This window comes from Tamandua tetradactyla, chromosome 7 (assembly GCF_023851605.1).
Source record: "Tamandua tetradactyla isolate mTamTet1 chromosome 7, mTamTet1.pri, whole genome shotgun sequence".
Classification (NCBI taxonomy): Eukaryota; Metazoa; Chordata; class Mammalia; order Pilosa; family Myrmecophagidae; genus Tamandua; species Tamandua tetradactyla.
Genome location: NC_135333.1, coordinates 157643938 through 157667107, shown reverse-complemented (window position 1 = coordinate 157667107; position 23170 = coordinate 157643938). Strand labels below are relative to the sequence as shown.

The 23170-nt window shown below is 36.2% G+C and overlaps 1 long non-coding RNA gene across 1 annotated transcript in view; it reads right to left on the bottom strand.

Moving 5' to 3' along the window:
• The window catches only part of LOC143642772 (uncharacterized), a 42430-nt gene extending 20150 nt beyond the window's left edge, over positions 1-22280 (bottom strand). Inside the window, exons 1-2 of the long non-coding RNA XR_013155855.1 lie at positions 22172-22280; positions 6111-6254 (exon numbers count right to left, since the gene is read on the bottom strand). This is a non-coding gene — a long non-coding RNA (uncharacterized LOC143642772). The remainder of the gene's footprint in view (positions 1-6110; positions 6255-22171) is intronic.
• Positions 22281-23170: the final 890 nt, after the last annotated feature.

Sequence of the window (23170 nt, the reverse complement as noted above, 5' to 3'; positions counted from 1 at the left end):
TTTATTTCTAGGTGTTATTTTTAAAATCATGAATATGTGTTGAATTTTCTGAAATGCTTTATCTGTAATCATTGAGATAATATGTGATGATATGATTTTTATTATTTTAATATAGAGAGCTATGCTTATTAATTTCTGCATGCTAAACAGACTTTGTGTTCCTATAATAAACACATTTTATCCGATTATATTCTCTTTTATATTTTGCTGGCTTGAGTTTACTAACAATTTGCTAGATTTTTGCACCTACTTTCATGAAAGACTTTGGTCTATAAACGTAATTTGTTGAAATGTTCTCAGGTTTAGATATCAAGATTACTATGGCTTCATAAAATAAGGTATTTTCTATTTTCTGGAAGAATTGTTTGAAAGATTGGTGCTCTGTGTTTACTAGACTTGTCAGATGACGACATCTGGGCTGTGAGTTTTCTTTATGGAAAGTTATTTAAATAAAGATTCCATTTCTTTAACCGTTTATAGGACATTTTGATTTTCTATTTCTTTTCATACAATTTGGTAAGCTGTACATTTCTTCTAAGTTTTCTAATTTATGGTCTTTTTAGATGTTTTATTTCTGTTGTGTTTATGAATTTTTATTAGCTCCTTCTTATTCATTCCCTATTTTAAAAAGATTTTTACCAAGCTTTTATTACTTTTTTTATTCTTTTTAAAATATCAACTTTTACTTGTGTCTTCCTATCTATTTTATGTTTGTTTTCATGTCTTTAATGCTTTCATCCATTTTAGTTGCTCCTTTCACTTTCGGGGGGATTAATTGCTGTTCTTATTTTAATTTCTTTAAACGGATGCTCAATTCTTTTAGTTTTAGTCTTTTTTCTTTTCTAATATAGATCTTTATGATAGTATATTTAAAAAAAACCATGGCTTTAGCAGCATCCCACATATATCAAATATAATATTTTCCTTATCATTAAATAAAAATATTTTCTAACTTCTGATTAACAACTGATAATACTTTAATAGCCTGCAGGTTATAGAGAAGTGCATTTCCTAATTTCCAAACATGAGGATTTCTGGTTCCTCTTGGTTATCAATTTCTAATTTTATCTCACTCTGATCAAAAAGCAGATTGAGATACTTTTATGGTTATTGAGACATCATTTGTGACTCTATCTCTGATCAATTTGTATAACTGTTCTTCTTGAACTAGAAAAAGAATGTTTATTTTGTGGTTGATGCATCCAGTATTCCAAAAAGTCAATCAGGTCACATTTGTGTGTGGCATTGCTAAAACTTTTTATACCCTTATTCAGTATTTTTGGTCTTATAGTTCTATTAATTATCAAGGGAGGTGTATTAAAATCTCCAGTTACTATTCTTTTATTTTTATCAATGTTTATTCTATATACTTTAAAGCTATTTTATTAGGTGCTTATGATTTAAGAATTGTATATCTTACTCATGAACAGAAAATTTTTTTTAAAATAAAACTTTTATAATCTTGAAATGTTACTCCATCTCTAGTAATGTCTTCTACTTTAAATTCTGTTTTTCTAATATTATTATGACTATGTCATGGTTTCTTCAGATGTGAGTTTCAATAGCATACATATTTCTATTTTTTACTTCAAAATTTTCTGTGTCATTATATGTTAGATATGTCTCTTTAAGCAGCATAAAACCAGCAATAATTTTTAATTTGGTCCAAAATTTTTTATTTCTTATTGGAGTTTTTAGTATATTTTTATTTAATATAATTACCAACAAAACTGGGTATAAATGCACCACCTTATAATTTGCTTTCTACTTGTTCGATATGCACTATATTCCTTTTTAAAAATCCTTTGTCTACCTTGTATTGAATAAATATTTTTATTAAGTTCAAGAGTCTACTTGACCAGGTTATGGTGTCCAATTGTTTGGTCAAGCAACCACTGAGTTGATTGTTATTGTGAAGATATTTCATGGATTTAAATCATCAGTAAATTGATTGCATCTATGACTGATTACATCATGATCAATTGAGGAGATTGCCTTCAACAATAGAGAAATCTCATTCAAGCAGTTGGAGGTCTAAAATAAGAAGTTATGATTTCAGCAGTCAGAAGGGAGAATTTTCTTCTCTATTTCAGTCTGCCAGCTTCTCCTGGGGAATTCATTGAAAATCTTCATTGGAATTCCCAGCTTGTGACATGCCCTATGGAATTTGGACACGCCCATCCCCATAATAGTATGAGCCAATTCTTTTAAAAAGAACTCATAATATTTATGTAATAACCATATATCTATATCTACATATCCTGTCATTTCCGTTTCCCTACAGAATCCTGACTGCTACAGTTAGTTTTGAGAAATGGAGTCTCAAGGATGACACTTCTGAGTTGGATCTGAGGTTTTGGAATCGTGCTCTAATCTGGTTAGATTCAAAGGCACTAATGACTATTTCCAATAATTAAAATGGCACTGATAGTCTATGGACTTGGCAATACAGATACAAAAAATATCACCACTGACACAGCTACTCAAATGCTTATAAGGGGTGAGGATCTGAGAGTAATGATGTTGGCTGGTTGTTCCTAAATATGCTGGGTACAATTGCAAAGGAAAAAGATGAGTTATGCTTTCAATTCCCAACATAATCACCATCTGAAGGACATGAAAGTTTCTACGTGTGCTTGAAAGAAAATCTTATTTCCTATAGCAGCAGATTTGAGGTTTCTGAAAATCAGACCCAGAATTTCACTGTGGAAGTGGGCAAATTACAACATTAATTGAATACCCAAACTGCAGGGTGTCAGCTGTTAAAGTGAGGACATTGAATGGGATCCTGAGAACTGGAATGAGAACATACAGGTTGATGATGGCAGTGGAGATATTGATTTATTCTGAGTCTTTGCCAGAGAAACCTGTAATTGTCTGACCAGAGGAGTACTGATCCTGAAGGGATTAACCCTGCCGTGTCTGATAAATCTGTAACCACTTCCCCTGAGGAAAACCCTATTTGGAGAAGCTTAATCCTGTTTCACCAGATGAAACTGCAATGGAATATCCTGAGGTATTTGGCTGGAAGGCACTTCTAATTGTTTTCATGAACCACTCATCTTTTCTTCCAGATCTGTAACTAGACTGTTACACGTGAGGATATTAAAACAAACAAACAAACAAACAAACAAACAAAAAATGCTGCATGATTTTTCCAATTTTTATACACAGAAATCAGGGAAATAAACATGGGAATGGATATTAAGGGTGTGGGATAATGGTGGAAGGAACATAAAATTGGGTCAGGCTGAATTTATTGTTATGGTTTCAAAGCAGAGATTCTGGATTTGATGTTGAAGCTTGTGGAGTTAGAAAGAGCTCTAACAGTTCGTTCAGGTGGTTGTCTGAAGCATGGACCAAAAGATGACTGCATTGACTGAAGTTAAATGTTTTATCTGTCCTAGTATAATGTAGAGACTGGAATGTTAGAGTGGATTTATCATGAAAGACCTGCTCACTAACTCTAAGAATGTCCAGAGGACACAACTTTCCAAGCACTGTGAGGAATAAATTTGTGAAACTAACTACACTATCACTGAAGAGCTCTGTGAATACTCTTCTCTGTAGGTCAGATATTACTGTGGGAACTGTCTCTGAACTTGGATTCTTAAACACAGTGGGGATGATTAGACCCTGGGTTGGCAGTAGCCAAGTGGCAGCACTTAACTGCCAAAGACAAGATGGACATGGCTACCATAAAGGACAGACTTAAAGCAGTAATCACATTAGTCTGTTTCACAGAGATCTATAGCATCAGCTGGTAGATCATGGAATACCTAAAAGTAAAATAGATGGGCAGTCTACCAAGTTCTCACTTGATCAAGTGAGTATAAGCAGAAGAGTTCTACATCAAGTGAACAAAAAGTCTAACTTGAATTACAAAAACAGAGAGTCTTGGTTCCTTAATTAATTCCCAGGCTTAAGAGAGTTTACAGACCCATGGCCCCTTGAATGAAGGAAACACCAGGTCCCCTTGGGGAAGGACCTTGTAACACTGGCAAAAATTTCTATGGTTAATCTCTTTCCCAGCTTCCCAATGTCTTTTACTGTGGTAAGTGTGCATTGGAGAAAAGGGAAAGATCAGACATTTCAGGATTAGACACTGGCTCAGAAGTGACATTAATTTCAGAAATCTGAAAATGTCCACTGGCCAGAATAAGGACATAGGGAGGTCTGGTGATCAATGGAGTTTTAGCTTAGACCCATCTCATAGTGGGTCCCGTGGATCTCCAGACCGCGTCTATGATCCAGAATGCATAATTAGAATAGACATACTCAGCAACTGGCAGAATCCCTACATTGGTTGCCTGATTAGTAGAGTAAGGGATAATGGTAGGAAAGACCAGGAGAAGTGCCTCTATGCCTCTATCTAGCAAAAAATTTTGTAACTCAAAAAGAATACCACCCATATTTTAAAACTTTAACTTCTATGTGAGACCAAAGGGACAGATGTTTATTTTGTGCACAATTTATATTTTGGGTAGCATATTCTCTAATTTAACTTGTATGATAAGCTTACTTGAACTCCATAATTACATGGAACCTTGTGTAGGGCATGAGATCCTGTTGGCTTGTATAGGTTAGTGTGATGCTGCAATATATCACAGAGTAATTTTGTCAGAGAATAAAAAAGTATTTATAAATTCCTCTTGGAGGACTAGGGAGAAAGGAGAAAATATTCAATTTCCCTATCTGGGAAATTCCTGATATTCTCTCAAGCAGTGGGGACAACCAGTTCAACAGGCTGAGCCCTCCATCTTACGGCTCACCCCTATGAAACTTATTCCTGCAAAAGAGAGGCTAAGTCTACTTATAATTATGCCTAAGAGTCACTCCCCAAGAACTTCTTTTGTTGCTCAGATGCGGCCTCTCTCTCTATGCCAACTTGGCAGGTGAATGCACTGCCTTCCCCCCTACATGGGACATGACTCACAGAGATGTAAATCTCCCTGGTAACATGGGACAGAACTGCCAGAATGAGCCAGGGTATGGCATCATGGGATTGAGAAGGGGGGAAAGAGGCAAATAAGACAAAATAAAGTTTCTGTGGCTGAGAGATTGCAAACAGAGTCAAGAGATTATCCTGGGGGGTTATCCTTATGCATTATTCAGATATCCCTTTTTAGTTTATGGTGTATTGGAGTAGCTGGAGGGAAATACCTGAAACTGTTGAGCTGTGTTTCAGTAGCTTTGATTATTGAAGATGATTGTATAATGATATAGCTTTTACAATGTGACCAGGTGATTGTGAAAACCTTGTGTCTGATGCTCCTTTTATCCAGCATATGGACAGATGAGTAAAATAAATAAATAATAGGGGGATAAAGGGTGAACAATGGGGTAGATTGAAGTATTAGTGGTCAATGAGAGGGAGGGGTGAGGGATATAAGATGTATGTTTTCTTTTTCTTTTTTCTTTATATTTCTTTTTCTGGAGTGATGCAAAAGTTCTATAAGTGACCACGGTAATGAATATGCAACTATGTGATGATATTGTGAGCCATTGATTGTATACCATGTACGGACTGTATGTGTGTGAAGATTTTGTAATAAAAATATGGAAAAAAAATAAAAGCAGTACCACAATCCTGAAAGGATTGCTGAGATTAGTGACATCATCAAGGACTTGAAGGTTTCAGGGATGGTAATTCTGACACATCCCATTCAACTCTCCTATTTGGCCTGTGCATAAAACAGATGGATCTTGGATGATGACAATGGATTATCAAAAACTTAGTCAGGTGATGATTCCAATTCTAGCTGCTGTCCCAGATGTGGTATTGTTCCTTGAGCAAATCAACACATCCCCTGGTATCTGTTATGCAGCTGTTGATCTGGAAAATGTTTTTTTTTTTGCTGTTGCTGCTAGTAAAAACTACCAGAAAGTTTGCATTCAGCTTGCATACAGCCAGTGATACACCTTTAGTGTTCTACCTCAGGCGTATATCAGCTCTCTAGCACTAAGTCATAAACTAGTCCACAGGAAACTTGATTATCTCTCCCTCCCACAAGACATTACACATGTCCATTATATTGATGATATTATGTTGATTGGGCCTAGTGAACAAGAGTTAGAAAGCATTCTAGACTTATTGGTAAGGTACTTACATGTCAGAGGGTGGAAAATAAATCCAACAGAAATTTAGTGTCTTTCCACATCAATGAAATTTTTAGGTGTCCAGTTGTATGGGGTATGTTGATACATTCATTCTAAGGTGAAGGATAAGCTGTTGTATCTGGCCACTCCTACAACTAAAAAAGAGACACAACACCAATTGGCCTCTTTAGATTTTGGACACAATGTATTACTCATTTGGGTGTACTACTCTGCCCTATTTACCGAGTGATCCACAAAGCTAACAGTTTGGAGTGGGGACTGAAACAAGAGAAGGCTCTGTAACAGGTCCAAGCTACTGTGCAAGCTGATATACCATTTGGACCACATGTTCTAGCAGATCTAATGGTGTTGGAAGTGTCAGTGGCAAATAGAGATGCTGTCTGGAGTCACAGAGCATACTTATAGGATTCTGGAGCCAAGTTCTGCCATCCTCTGCAGATAACTACTCTCCTTTTGAGAAACTGCTTTTGCCTTGCTACTGGGCCTTAGTAAAGACCAAATGCTATATCGCAGGTCACCAACTTGCCATGAGACCTGAGTACTCTATCATGAACTGGGTGTTGTCTGACCCACTGAGCCATAAAGTTGGGCATGCACATCAATACTCTATTATAAAATGGAAGTGGTATATATGAGGTTAGGCTTAAGCAGGTCCTAAAGGCACAAGTAAGTTACATGAGGAAGTAGCCCAAATATCCATGGCCCTCACTCCTGACTCACAGCCTTTTCTTTTCCAGTCAAGAGCAATGGCTTTATGGATAGTTCCTTATGATCAGTTGACTGAGGAAAAGAAAACTGAGGCCTGGTTTACAGAAGGTTCTGCACGATATACAGTACTACCCAAAAGTGGACAGCTGCAGCACTATCACCCATTTCTGGGACATCGCTGAAGGACAGTAAGGAAGGGAAATTCACCCAGTGGGCAGAGCTCCGAGCAGCCCACCTTGTTGTCCATTGTACTTGGAAAGAGAAATGGCCAGACGTGTTTGTATACTAATTCATGGGCTGTGGTAAATGTTTGGCTGAATGGTCAGAGACTTGGAAGGAACATGATTGGAAAATGGATGACAAAGAGGTCTGGGGGAGAGGATGTGAATAGATTTTTCTGAGTGGGCAAAAAACATGAGGATATTTGTGTCCCACATGAATAGTAACCAGAGGATGATTTCTACAGAGGAAGATTTCAATAATCAAGTAGACTGGATGTTTCATTCTATGGATACCATTTGACCGCTTTCCCCAGCCACTCCTGTCACTGCCCAATGAACCGATGAACAAACAGGCAATGGTGGTAGGTATGGAGGTTATTCATGGGCTCAGCAACATGCACTTCCATTCGTTAAGTCCAACTTGGCAAAAGAAAATCATATGTCTAATTAAACATCTTCCTGTAATAGTCGTGTAATATAAAATATTTTTCACTTAAAATATGTAAAATTGTTTTAGCATAATGTTGCCTCCAAAAGCATTCAGAAATATAACCTTAAAAACCACTGTTTAAAGAGAATTCACTCACAGTTTATAACTATTTAGATGTTTTTATAGTGAAAAGTACTGTAAAATAAAATTATCTTTCTCTGCTCTTTATGCACAATATTTTTTAATTTGTTCTCTTAGAACAAAAGCCAAAGTTCTTCAATAGCCTTTGTGACTTGCCTCCCTCACCCCTGTTGATTTTTCCTCCTTCTACTTACCTTTGCCTCATTCTGATCCAGCTACACTCTCTTTCTTGAATCTTCTATGTACACTCCCATCTTGGAGTTTTGCACTACTTCTCCTTCCCCACCTCCTCCTTCCAGTTACCCAAGTGGCTCATTCACTCACTTGACATTTCAAAACTTTGCTTAAATGTCACCTTGTCAAGGAAGCCCAACCTATAAACCTTATTTAAATGGCAACCCACCCCCTTCCCATCCTCAGTGATGGAGTCCAATTTTGTAATTTAATGTGCTCTGCATTTTTTTTCCATAGCATTTACCATCCTCTACCACAGAAGTTCCCAAACTTTCTTGTTTCATGGCACCTTTAGTTACTCAAAAGTGTTTTCACAGTAAGCCCTGGGACAAAAGAAATAAATACCTAATAATTTCATTTATTAAATAGTTAGGTCCAAAAACCTTAATGAGCATATATTCCCTATCAACTGAATAGAACTTTGAAAAAATAATACACATAAAATTGAAAGAAAATAATATTTGGACTTCATTCCTAAAAAGTAATCACGCTTTTTGGAGAAAACATGATTACTTTACTAATGGAATGTGTGTCTATTGGGCCACTGCACTTGTGGACACCACCACCCTCATTTCCTGATCCACATTGATTTTTGTACAGTACTTGCTTGTTATCATAGCAACCACTGAAAAGTCATCTTTGAAAAGATATGAGGTCCTTCAAAGAAATTTAACATGGTTGAATGAAAGTTAAAAATTTGAGTATCTCAAGCTAGTAATTTGTCCATTGTCTGATAGATGTTGCCATGTTTTCCCTGAACAAATAAGTAATCTACAAGACCCTATAATTTGTTTGTGGCACCCCAGAGTGCTTTGGTACACAGTTTGGAAATCATCACTCTAACATATTATATAATTAAATATTTATTAAGTGTATTATATTTCTTCTTGTCTTCTCCATCACCATCCCTCATAAAAGACTGTAAATCCCCTCGTGCAGGAATATGTGAGTTCTCTGATATATCCCAAGCATTTTGCATAGTCCTGGCATATGTATCTTTTCAGGACATATTTGTGGAATGAACGATTATTGGACATTTACACTTCTTTTTCTGGGAGCCATCTGTTTATATTTTTACCAATTTTTCTTTCAGGTGTTATCTTTTTATTGGGTTGTGAATACTTTTTGAATATTTGAGAAATGAGCCTTTTGTCTATTCTATATTTTCCCAGCTTGTCTTTTGCTTTTTGACATTTTTATGGTACTTTACCTTAAGTTTTTATATTGTCAGTTGTAGCATTTCTTTTTCTTATAGCCTTTAGGTGGTATTTTATGTTTAAACAGAACTTGCCTGCATTTCATGATCCTAAATAAAGAAAAAATACATCCATAATTTCTTTGCATCTTAGGGTTCCTTTTAAAATTATTCTTGTTTTAAATAATTGCTTTACCAGAAGTTTATTTGAGCTATAAGAGAAAGGTTCAGCTTGACATTCTTCCAAATGGCTAGCCAGCTGTCTTAACTCTTCCTATTAAATAATTGATTTTTCCTTACTGATTTGGAGTAACAGCTTTGCCACACACTAAATTCCCATGTGCATTTTCAGTCTATTTCTGGAACTGTCAGTTCTCTTTTAATTATCTGTCATTTTGTCCCTCTACAAACACTAATCCGTTTGGATTACTGTGGTCCTGAAAATTGCTTTTTGTACCATTTTACAATTTAATAGATCTCTAATAAAATATTATCCTTTGAAACTATCCTTTCAAGGTTAATTCCAACAAACAACTTGGCAAGAATTAGAAATCACAATTCAAACAGAATCTAAACAAAAGTTCTGCAGGAGACTTATTTTTTATCCTTTCAAGTGTTTATCACAGTTCCGGGCACACTGTGGGCACATGGAATTTCAATGAACCAAATAACTTCTAATACTGGAAACAGGGCAGCATGAACTTCTTATGCATGAAGTACAGAAAAGACTAGTAATAACTGGAGTTTTTTGTACGTAATCACTTGCTTGGTCAGTGGTCCTATTAGAATGACCTTTTGAACACGAGGACAGTGATGGCATGAATTTCTGTTCTCTTCTAAGTGAATAGCACAAAACCTCAAAATACGTTATTAGAAATAAAAAGAAAAATATGACTAATCATATATTTTTGAATGGAGTATGTCCTTTGCTCATATCAATATATTTGAGCAGCATAAAACATCATAGCTAAAGAGTAACATTATCCTGTAAGGATATCTCTTAAAGACTCAACAAAACCCTGATTCATCTACAAGAATTCACAGAAGATGCATTTGCATATACATTTGCAAGGGATTTAAGGTAGCTTTTGGCAAGTAGACATAAATAAGCATTCAAAATGTTAAAGGACTGGCTTAAAACGTTTTCAATGATTTTAAGACACAGGCCAAGTACTCTGACCAGTAATTACATCTCTTTTCTGCCTGTCGCTCTACACAGGTCCATGAGAAGCTGGCAGGACCTAAAAATACAGATTAGAGGCTTTTTTTTTTCTGCTTAGACATATGTGAGATTTGGGCTCTTGGCCAGCAACAAATACAAGGATAATTTTCTTTACTCTTGGCAATGCAACATGCTTTCTTGCGCTGATGGAAAAATATTCCTTGGAAACCAACCACAACAGCCTCTCTTATTTATAACTAGTAGAAAACAGATTAAATGTACAACAGCGCAAATGGACCAATTAGAGTAAAGGGCATAGAAACAGAAAGGTGTTATGTGTAGCTTTTATCACATTTAAGTGACTGTATCTAAAGCACCTATTTTTTAGCCCCCAATTTTGGAAGATTCTTGCTTATAATCATCTATGCTGTGACATGAAGATGTTTAAGACTAACCAACTGTATTGTGTATCATTTTGCTCCCAAAGTTGTTATTGAAATGTCTAGGGCATTCATACTATTGAAAGTATAATTCCGTCAGCACAGTCAGGTAGAAGCATGTCAAACTTCTATAGAAAATGCACAAAGCTGTGATGTTTCCTGTGCCAATTAACAGCTCTGCTGAGCAAGAAGGAAGTGTGCTAAAGATGCCTGAATAAGAACCTAGCAAGCTCAATATTTGAATGAGAACAACCCAGCAAGCTTTCTTGGGCTTTTGGCACCCATTGAAGCCACTGTAAAAAGTTCCCAGGAAGGTCAACCAATTCCAATGAACCAGAGGGATTATGGGGAAGGGAAGCATTTGTATGGCTTGTTCCCTTGAGCATATATCCAGGGGAGGGCATTTGCCAACACCTGGCACCATAGGGCTTATAAATATTGTCTGGCTGAACTTGTGAATACAGTCTTTCAAACACCAGACAAATGATGGTGCAAAAGAAAAAGTTCAGCGAAACCTATGAATTGTCCGAAAATTCAATGAAGTTCAAATTTATATTCAAAAATAACACATAAGTGCCTCATACACATAATTTGATTTAGTTTCAAGGGACAAGTTTATTTAACTATGAGCTATTTATTCTGATGTTTTGTCGATAGCATTGTTAAACAGTCATTTAGGAAATGCCTAAATTTCCAGGGTTTCAGCAATCCTTTAATTTGAATGGAGATATATATTAAGTATAGTCACTATAATTTTAGATGTTTAATTGATCACTTGATCATGCTAGAATTCTGTACTCCTTCAGGTTTTGATTAATTATAAGATCTAGGGACAAAGTTCTTTTTTAACAAGATATCCTATATTTATTTACTTACATGTAAAATTACTTTGCTTTCTTCTCTTTTACCATTTCTGCATCCTAATACTGCATTATTAACTTAGAATTGCTCTCCCATGAAGTTAAGATTAATATAAGCTTCTCAGGTTGCATTTAATACATAACATTTTGTATGCTTTATGAAAGAAATGGAAGTAATTCAACACATGTATGATAGTCTACTCAGACCCTCAAACACTTGCAATTTATGAGCATTTAAAGATAAATAAGATGAACATTTTGCACTCAAAGGGTAAGAGATGCCAGAGATAAGTAAAGAATCAATAAAGTATGATAGATGTTCCCTCAAAGTCTATTCTCAACCCAGCAATCACAGTAAGTCTTTAATAAGTGAAGTCAGCTCCTGTCAATTCTCTGCTTAAACCCTCTGATGAGAGGCAATGGTTTATAAAGTCCTATATAATCTGGCCCTGTTATTCACTTGCTCACCTTTCCTTACCACTCTTCCCATCTGTAATTCTTCTCCCCCCACAGTGGTATATTTGCTCTTCCTTAAATACGACAAAGACACTCCTGCTTCCCCAGATATCCACACACTTTCTTATATCTTTTAAATTCATATTACACCTTCTTAGTGATGCCTTCCTTGACCATCCTATTTTAAATTATACTCACTCTCTAATACTCCTGTTCCCTTTTAACCATAGCACTTTTTAATCACTCCACATCTTACCTTTTGGTTGGTGTTTAGTTTCTGTCTCTCCCGTTGGAACATAACCTCTCTGAGGGCTGGGACTTTTGTCAGTTTTCCTATTTGTGTGTTTTCAGTGCTTATAAGAGAACCTGGTGCATAGAAAATGCTCACTAAATATATGTTGAATGAATGAATACTTGAAGTAAGAACAAATTTCAATGTGAGCATAAAAGCCTAAATGATTATTGGTCATGGAATAAGGAGGGTCTCATGGGGGATGTGACAGTTTAGTTTGGTTGCAAAAGAAGAGCAGATATTTTCCGATCTATAGACTCGAGGGAAAAACATCTTGATCATGGAGAAGCATGTATCAGTTTGGATGCCTTTGAACAGCTAGTAGCAGAAAACTTGTCTCACAAAATTTAGTCAATGATGAAATGCATCAATTCACATAATTGGAGGTCTTGTAGTTGAGAAAACTTCATATTTGGTTTTGCCCAATGTTTCCAGCTCTTTTTTTTCTATGATACCTCATCTGTGTCTTCATCTCTGGAGTGACTTTGTCCCCAGGCTGGCTTCCCCCATGTGAACAAAATAGTTGTAATGGTTCCAAGGTTCAAACCCTCACACTATAACAGACAAAGTCCCAGAAGAGTGGGGACTTGACTTTTCAGATCCCAAATTTATTCTTAAATCAGTTACTTTACCATAGATATGCCACAGATTTATATGAATTTATATAGATTTATATAAATTTAAAGCTGATTAATATGAAATCCATCACTATGGCAAATTGAAACTGATTACCACTATGCTGGTTTGAAAAGATTATGTACCATAGAAAAGCCATGTTTTAATCCTGATCCGTTTTGGTGAATCTTTTAATCCCTATTCAGTTCTGTAGGTTGGAAACTTGATTAGATTATCTCCAAAGAGATGTGGCACACCAAATTGTGGGTATTAACCTCTGATAAGAGGGAGATGTGACTCCACCCATTCCAGGTGGGTCTTGATGAGTTTACTGGAATCCTTTAGAAGAGGAACTATTTTGGAGAAAGAGAGATAGCCATGAGAATGCCAAGAACCCATGCAGTCAGCGACCTTTGAAGACGAAGAAGGAATATATCCCCAGGGGATCTTCATGAAACAAGAAGCCTGGAGAGAAAGCTAGCAGATGGTGCCATGTTCGCCATGTGCCTTTCCATTTGAGAGAGAAACCCTAAACCTTATCAGCTTTTCTTAAGTGAAGGTAACCTCTTTGTTGGTGCCTTAACTTGGACATTTTTATAGACTTGCTTTAATTGGGACATTTTCATGGCCTCAGAACTGTAAACTTGCAACTTAATAAATTCCCCCTTTTAAAAGCTGTTCCATTTCTGGTATACCACATTCCAGCAGCTAGCAATCTAGAACACCATGTTTAGATCAAAATAATAAGGACCACCCTCAGCTGGAAGTGTGACAATTTTTCCTCCAAATCCCTTACTACTATCTAATAGGAGGGAGGAGAAACCATTACAACATGTTTAAGAATGAATAAGTATAAATGTGAGACACTGAGATGGACATTGTGTGATCTCAGGAAGAAGCTTAAAGAAGAACGGGGGAGATTGAGTCTGAAAGGGTAAACTGAAGTCAGATTATGAAGAGACTTTCATAACCGAATAATGGATAAGAAACCTGGACTTTCTCTGGGAGTGGCTAGAAAAACCATCAAAAATTTTTAAGCAAGGAAGTGACATTATAAAATTGTTTACATCCTTGGTATTTTAACTAATTTGAAAAATATTCTGGCAGTAACATTAAAAACTAGATTGGAAAGAGTTTGGGGGAAGAATACTCATCTAGAATGTTATTGTAATGGTGCAGGACAGCTTGAACTGAGGCAAAGAGAAAGGAACTAAATTGAAGAGATATTTTGCACATAATACGAACAAAACTTTGAAATCAATTGAATAGTGAGTTTTGATAAATAAGAGGAAAGAAACACAGGTGACTCAAGATGTATAATCTGGAGATCTGGAAAGACTGGTCATTTTCAACAACAAAAAAAAGAAACTCAGGAGCCGGAGGAGTATATTGGAGAGAAAAGTTATGAAGAAATCCTAGGAGGAATTGAATCAAGACCCTTGTGGGAAAATTGGGAAAAAGCAGAATCAAATCTTTCCAGAGATGGGAGGTATAGGGTTTGTGTGTGGGGGGGGGGGGGGGGGGCGGGGTGGAGGGGCAGATATGGGGAATCGAACCCAGGTCTCAGCATGGCAGGCAAGAACTCTGCCACTAAGCCATTGTTGCACTGCCCAGGTTGGGGGATTTTTGTGGCATGTAGACTTCAAAGTATTTATTTTCTCTTCTTCAGGTACCCTGGTTCCTTTTTGGAGGGCATTGCTTCTCCATTGGTTACAGTCTGATGGATCTGTAATTTGAGGTTCTGCTTCCACTTAGCAAAGAAGCAACTTCTGTAACCAAAGTTTAAGTCACTTTCCTACTCTCACCCAGGAAGGTTAATATTGGGCAGTGTGACAAGAGACTGAAATCAGCTAAATTCATCCCAGAGGTCAGGCCTGGAAAACCAAGCTGTTTGTGCCATCAAAGAGGCTGTTCTTATGATTTCCTCGGGGCTTTCTTGCTTCCTGCAAATTCCCAAGTCTGCATCTCCAGGCTTCTTACTGATTCTGTAATCCCAAAACATGCTCCTGATGATTCCTATTTTCTTAGCTTGCATCCATTTTTGTTGTCACAGCTACAGAACTCTGATATGGAAGGGAGAGAGAAAAATGGTAAAGGAATCTAATACGCTTGAAAGAGTAGATAGTGAAATTGGGGAAGTTCTTGCATGATATACAAATTCAAGGTTATGTGAAAACTAGGTTATCGTTTTTGGAGACCCAGAGCCTTTGAAAAGGACTGAAGACTTTAGGGAAATCTTGAATATTATTATCTGTTTTTTTTTAACTGTAGCTAAAAGGAAATATATAACAAACTTGCCAAGAATGATTAAAATGATGGATTATTTCATTGAGGCTGAAAAAAATTTTTAATGACGCCCAACTCAACATAATTATGCAATTTTCTTTAATATAACTTATAAATCATGAGATGAGAGTAGAGAATGCAAATCATTCTCTAGCTCTAAATGCAAATCATTCTCTAAATCTAGATTTAGATTTAGAGATTAGTGAAACCTACTCTCCACTAAATAGGCAAGAGAGTGAAAGAATGAAGTAGGTTGGTCAATATATGCTTTATATGATGAGCCCTGGGATTCTGTCTGTGTAAGGAACTATCCAGATCATATTTAGGAGAGGGTAGAGTAGTAACAGCTTAACCTATAAAGGGTGTAACATGGAAACAATTCAAGATTGAGCAATTCCAGTTAGGCAGCACAGACCAAGGGAGAATCCAGTTTATAATCCTGGAGGGAAAAGAAAGTTACAACTCCAAACACAATGCTAAGCCACCATCCCAGAGAGTAATACAGTAAAATAAATGTGAAAATTAGTGACAAAGTCAGAAATCTGGGAGAATTGGGATAGGCTGATGGATATTATCTGCCTGATTTGTCGGAGGACATTATGGCATGAAAGCACATGGAATGGATGCTTGTTTAAAGGGGCCAGTCTAAGGTTTGAAAAGAGGGAAATGAGGGACAGTGAGCTAATAACTTGGAAGATAGGGAAGATCACAATAAAATCAAAAAGCAAACTTACTGAAACTGAGGAAGTGGAAATGGAGGAAGGAGATCTCATTCAGGGAGAGCAATCCCAGGATTCAAAATACTAGAAGTATAGATAGCCCTGTGAATGGGGTAGAGGTAAAGGCTATGACTGTAAAGTAGATCAAAGAAATGGACCTAGAGTTTTGAATAAGTCATAAGCATAAAAACTGATTATGGTGATTGGAAGTTATTAGAAGGAAGGGTGAAAAGAAAAGTGTCAACATCTTCAGTGAAAAAAATTTTAAGAGATGAGTTCATCATGAAGAGACAAATTGAGAAATAACTAAGAGAGAAATGATGGAAACTGGCTAGGGTGTAGACTCCTAGGGCAATAAGACTTTACTGAGAAGAACCCTGGTTTTGTAGTAACTGTGTCTGTTCTCACTCTGTCTTTCATTTCCTTTACTACATCTTCAGGTCTGCTGTCTATTCTTGAAATAAAATGATTTCCCAGCTTACGTGAGACTCAATTCAATAGTGTGAGAAACAAGATTCCTTTTCATGTGTTCTTTTCCAGGGTTAGTTTCATCATCAGGTGCTTTGCCCAAGGAGACAGTGGGGAGGACAGTGAATTCTCTGACCTGAGAGCAGGCCATAAGGGAGGAAGTAAAGTTCCTATGATGGGTGCAGGAGGGGGGCAAGACCCTTGAGTAGATGTGTGGAACCAGGATAAGCCACATGCTGAGGGTATAACTCAGATGCTTCATGGGGTGAAGATTCGTTGTGAAAATAAATTCTCAGGATAATTCAGAGTAGTCAAGAGCATGAACTTTGGAGTCAGAAAAACTTGATTAAAATATCGGCTCTGCCAATAATTGTGTGGCCTAGAGTAATTTCTTTTCTTCTTTGATCCTGTTTCATCATCTTTAAAATTGCTAATTCCTCCTCATTACATGAATTAATCTATGTAAAATAAAACCAATAACTCTTCCTTTCCTAAATATACCCAGTATGTAAATAGACTAACAAGCATATAAGTGCTCATTAAATGTTAGCTTAAAAAATCTAATCAATTGGATCTAAATATCTTTTGGTTTCAAATTCCTGTTTCTACCATATTCTTTCATCTTTTCAAAATGTCTTCTAATTTCTTATTGTAGTACCTTATCATAGTATAGGGTACCATACTATACTCATAACATTTTCCTTGACAATAGAAATTCAATGGATATCATATATTATGCATTAAGTAAAAATTTTAAAAATAAACCACATAAAATCACTCACTTTTTCTCAACTCTCCAATGAATTCCTATCACACTAAGCCTGACATTGGAAGACCCTACAATGTACTTCATTCGTCTTATCACTAATATAATCTCCTCCAGTTCTTCCCACCCGCTCCATCTCTGTTCTTCACCCAGATCCCTCTGTTTCAGTCTTTGCTATTTCTAGAAACTTCCAAACACATTCTTACCTCAGAGTGTCTCATCTTGCTCTTCCCTTGGCCTGGAGTGATCTCCTCCAGATCTTAGATGGCCACATCCCTCCATTTGGGACTCTCCTCAAATGTCACACTCCTCCCAAAAACGCCTTCTCTAATCAATCAATGTATAGAAACATGTCTGCCTCAGCAGTCATTCCTTTCCTTTCCTTTCTCCAGACATCTTAATCACTAACAGATATTACAGGCCAAATCATGTATAATCTCTATCTCCCCTTAGAAGAAAGGGTTATGAGAGTAGGGACTTTTCTATTTTTACTGATCTATTCCTCAGTCCCTAGAACAACATTGTGCACATGGGAAACACCCAATAAATATTTGTTCAAATGAATTATTATTTTCTTCATTGGCCCAGTAGATTAGACCAATTTCCAAAAACAAACAAACTAAAACATTCAGGAAGTAGTTTTCTTGGTTTGATAGGAAAGTGGATCATAGAGATCAAAATGAATTATTTTATTTACATATTTATCACACTAACTAAAAAAGCCATTTCTTAAATTTATTAAAGCTCATTAGAAGAGTTGAAGATAGTTGTATATACTCTGTGAAGATCAAATTTAATGAGCAAATTTCTAAGTGCCTACATTTTTGAAATGTGACTTAAACATTTCTGATTCTTAAGATTGTAAGATATTTGGCACACTAATACACCCCAGAGAGCTCTTGCTAACTTACAGTAATTTTTCATTGCAAAATTTCAGAGGTTACCAAAACTATTCATCTATATATTTCAGACTTTTGGAAAATAAAATCAAGACACTTGCTGGATACTTGTAAACTCATTACTAGCATCATCATTACAAGAAAATACTATACTCAGCCATTCTCAGAACTACTAACAAGCATTTATTCAGCAATAATTATGTGCCAACCAGTATGCTGAGTATTCAAATATACTTTGTTTAAGTATTCCAACAATTCATGAGGTTTTATTATCATCTCCATGTCAGAGTTCAGGCATAAAGAAGTTAAGTTACGTGAAGTTAGGTTAAAATTCATGTAATTATCAAGTGAAGAACTATCTCAAACCAGAGCTGTCTGACTTCAAAGGCTAAACTCTCATTCATTTTATTCCTTTGATCTCAGAGTGTCTTGTATATATCTTCACTATAATACCAATCACCTTTCATGGCAGTTATTGGTATCCAAGGGTAGGGAATATGTCTTTTTCATCTTTTTGCCCCCAGGCCTACCATGGTCTCTGATACATAGCATATACAACTGGTTGTGAAAAAGGGAAAAAAGTAATGAATACCCTTTCTTTTAAATGGAAAAACTCTTCCTTTCTTTACATTTAACAGGTTAATATCAACAACAATGAAGAAATAGCAATTTCATTATGCTGTTACATTCATTTCTCCAGTTTCTTTAGTTTATTATTTTAAGTTAATCAGTCATTCTTAAAGTCATGCTGACTGTGAATGATTTTACATTATTTGCATTTTTATTTCACTCTTTAGACCATGCCTCATTATAGGAAAGATTTAAAGTGTTACTTTATAATAATAATGAAATAAACTAACATAAAATAATTACTATGAAAATAGGACAAAATGCAGAATGAAAGAAAAGCTACATGAAGTCAGGAGTGAGATTTAAACAAAAAAGTCTTGATTTTGTTAGAGATGGGCACAAGTCTTCCAACAGGAATCCTAGAATAAGAAGACATGCTCAGAATTATCCCTAAGTTAAAATATACGACTTTCTCAGAAGACCTTTATTTGGAGACCGGGAATGGATATTTCTCCCATGTATCTCCATCAAGAAAGAAATTTCATACAGAGAATCTTAAGCTGTGCTGCTTTGGTGAGGAATAGGATCTTGTTATGGCATGAAGACAGACTTCAGATTTTACAAAACTGGATTCAAATTTTGGCTCTATCATTTATAAATCATCTGTTCTTTAACAAATTTTTGAATTATTTCTATTTTTCTTAACTGAGAATAATAAGCATGACCTTATAAGATTCTTAGGAAGAGTAAAAGAGATAGGAATTGTAAAATATTTGGCAGAGGGGAAGTGCTCTTTAAATATTTGTTTCTCCTAATAAATGATTATCTTTCACCATGGACTTCTAATTTATTATTTGTGAATTTGCTTTTTGTCCTTTCCTCCTCCAGATCAAAATGTGTTTATTTTTAGCAACCTACAAGCTATTGAGCTGTAATTCTATACTGACACAGTTGTGTTGAGCTGCCATATAAACATATTTAACTTATGCATATTCTATTTAAAAGAATTTAAAAAGAAAGACTTCATAATAATTTTTACAAGTCTGAGCAGTTCCACTTACCATCCCACTCAGTGAGTTCAGCCCTGTTTAATCCTTGAAATCTGCCTTGATTTCTATTTATCCCCACTGCATGAATGCTTATAGTATGGTTCAAGGGCTTAAAGATACATATTTGTCAATAATCATGGCCCCTAAAGAAAAGCCACCTGTTTCATTTAATGCTAATCTAAGAAATCAGAAAGCCATTCCAACTTTGAAGGAAAAACTATCTGCATTGTATTTGTCAGAAGACAGCTGATACCTTGTAGATTGTGACTAATTTGATTCTTTGTGATCATGGGCAAAATCTAGAAGCAGATTTGAAAACCTAGTTTGCACAAAAGATAGGACTTCACTTTATTGTGCTTAATTGAAAATATGTGCTGAGAAAATATATGTTGGAAGAAAGAAAGAGGTTGAGAAGAGAGAGAAAGAGAAAGAAATTGAGAAGACAAGACAAGCTCAAGCTTAAAGTTTTAAAGTTCACGGTTTTGATAGGCTTGCTTATTATATAACACCAAATATTCAGTAATAGATTATTTTTCTCTCTGTCCATGATATCAGAATCTTTCTGTTTTAGTTCTCTCTTCTTAGCTGGAAATTTAGATTCTCTAGAAAATTTCTCTCTTCCTGTCTCTTAGCAAGAATTAAGACAACTCAATCTTCCTTTTTCCAGCTTGATGGACTGCCTCAGCCTGAGAAGGGTTCAGTTAAAAAAACACTAGATTTGGGTTCAGGAGGTCTGAGAGCTGGGCCTACCTCTCCTAAAAATTGTGCAATCTCTGGAAACATGCCTAATCATCTCTCTCTGGGACTCAGTTCTTTCATATTTGTAGAAACACAACAGGACCAGATGATCTTGATAAAGTCACACTGATGAATGGGTGTTGGGTTTGTATCTCACTTATCTTAGGCTTTTCCCTGATCATGAAACAGAAACACAGTCTCCTCCTCCCCTTAAAGTTTACTTCTCTTCCACACAACAGAAAACTTTTCCTCCTTCCAAATTTAAAGTTTATAATCCCAAACTTGGACTAATTTAATGTTTTTTAACCCATCCTTAATAAAAGAGGATCCTACGTGCTTCTGTGTTTTATTTTCACATCTGAAAAGCATGCTAACCATACATAGAAACCTCTCTATGGTTTCTATATCTTACAACTGCTTAAATGTTAAGCAAATTAGAACCATTTTTTACCAGTGTGCCCTAGGTTGTTTTTTTCAGATGATGATAAAGTGATTTTTAAAAGGGTGGGATTTCATCTCTGAAGATTGGCAAAAACCCTATGGCTAATTATGGCATAAACCATCCACTGACTCCACATTTACATTCCCCTCCCCTTCTTCCTTTCTCATAAAACCCTGGTATGGTCAAATATCCTGGGAAATTGCTCCATCTCTGGGGAAATAGATTCTTATGCCAGTTCTGGAGGATGAATCATAAACAATCTGAACTAATTACAGTAATTCCAGCCTCACTTGGGCAGTGATTGATCTCTGGTGGGTTGGAGAGTATCCTGTGACTCAGTTCTGACCAAGGTGATGTTACAGAAGGTCTGATGGGTAGAGACTTCTTGGAAATTTTGCTATCTTGAGTTTTTTCTTTTTAAAAACATTCTCTTGATATGGTCTGTTGTGGTGTTTGTGCTCCTCTCTTCTTCTGTCTGAAGAGTAGATAAAACCTTGAAACTCTATAACCATCTTGTAAATGTAAGGCAATAAATGTAAAGCTAACATGCTTTACATGGGCCTTTGGTGACACTGTTGAACCACCTCACATAACTTCTTAAGTACCTTAACTGTGCCTCAGGACTACCCCTCAAAAGCCATGAATTTGTCAAATTCATAGTCTAGATGTCATATTGCATTTTACTTTTCAAAACATAAAATTTAACTATATAGTGAATATCATCTTTCTAAGCTTCCTGGAGATTCAGACAACTTCTGTCTCAACCCATGCCCACCCCAAGGCCTAATACACTTTCACCATCTGTTGAGAATCAATGCTCTGATTATTAAATGGAAAAGGATTACTTCCATTCTTCAGCAGCCATATCTATTTGTTGGTTGAAAGTTAGAGTATGACCATTTAAGAAAGAAGGTTAAGAATTTGAGAATCAGCTATTCAATACAGAAGTGAATTTGCAAAGAAGAATAAATATATATATTTTAAAAGTCAGCAAGTGTAACAATTACATGGTTCCAAGTTATATATGGCTTGCTACAAGATGGTGCCTAACCCTTACTCAATCCCTTATCCACCACATGGCTGTTGCTTTTTAAAACCATTCTCAATCTACTTCTATTCTCATTCCTATTCTGATTCTAATTCTCTCCTTCAGTCCTTCAATTCTGCCACTGTGTACTTCACTCTCACCTAATGACTTAATCGCTCACTTCATCATGAAAACAGAGACTGTTAGATATAACCACTCTGATGAGCAAAATAATGGCCCTCCAAAGATGTCCACATCCTAATCCCCAGAACCTGTGAATATGTTAGTTTAAAGAGCAAATGGGATTTTACTGATGGAATTAAGGGTGCAGACCTTAAAAAGAGGGAGATTGTTCTGGATTATCTGCGTGGACTCAATCTGTGCTGATTTTGAGTCTGTTATGTATCCCAGAAAGACTATGTTCTTTTAATCCATTCTTACACATACAGACCTATTCTGGGTGGAACCTTTTGATTAGGTTGTTTCCATGGAGATGTGGCCCAGCCAATTCAAGGTGAGTCTTAATCTCCTTGCTGGAAGGAGTCCATTATGAGAGGATAAAAGACAGATGAAACTCATAGAACTCAGAGAACCAAGAGATGAAATCCAGAGAAAAGCCTCTGGAGGAGAGAGAGAGAGTCATTGAAACCAACCCAGGAGAGAAGGACCAGCAGATGTTGCCATAAGCCTTCCCATGTGACAGAGGAACCCCAGATGCCAGCAGCCTTTCCTCCAAGAAGGTATCTTCCTCTTGATGCCTTAATTTGGACATTTTCATGACTTTAGAACTATAAATTTGTAACTTAATAAAACCCCATTGAAAAAGTCAACCTGCTTCTTGTATATTGCATTCTGGCAGCTTTAGCAAACTGAAACACAATCTAATAGCTTTAGTCCTTAAAAGAGGAGAGCATTTCCTGGCCACAGTCAAAGAGATGTGATGACAGAAGACGCTGGAGAGATTTGAAGCATGAGAGGGACTCTCCCCTTATTGCTGGCTTTGAAGATGGATGAAAAGGGGCCATGTACCAAGAAATGAGGTGTCCTCTAGAAGCTGGGAGTGGCCCTTGGCTGACAGTCAGTAGGAAAATGGGTACATCATTCATGCAACTTCAAGAAGCTAAATTATCCCAACTACCTGAATAAGTATGTAAATGGTTTCTCCCCTAGAGCTTCCAGAAAGGAAAAAAGTCTTCCTGACTCCTGGATTTCAAATTTGTAAAACTTGAGCAAAGGAAACAAATTGCCCATCAGACTTCCATCCTAAAGAACTATGAGATAATAAATTCATATTGTTTAAGCTGCTAAATTAATGCTAATTTGTTACCACAA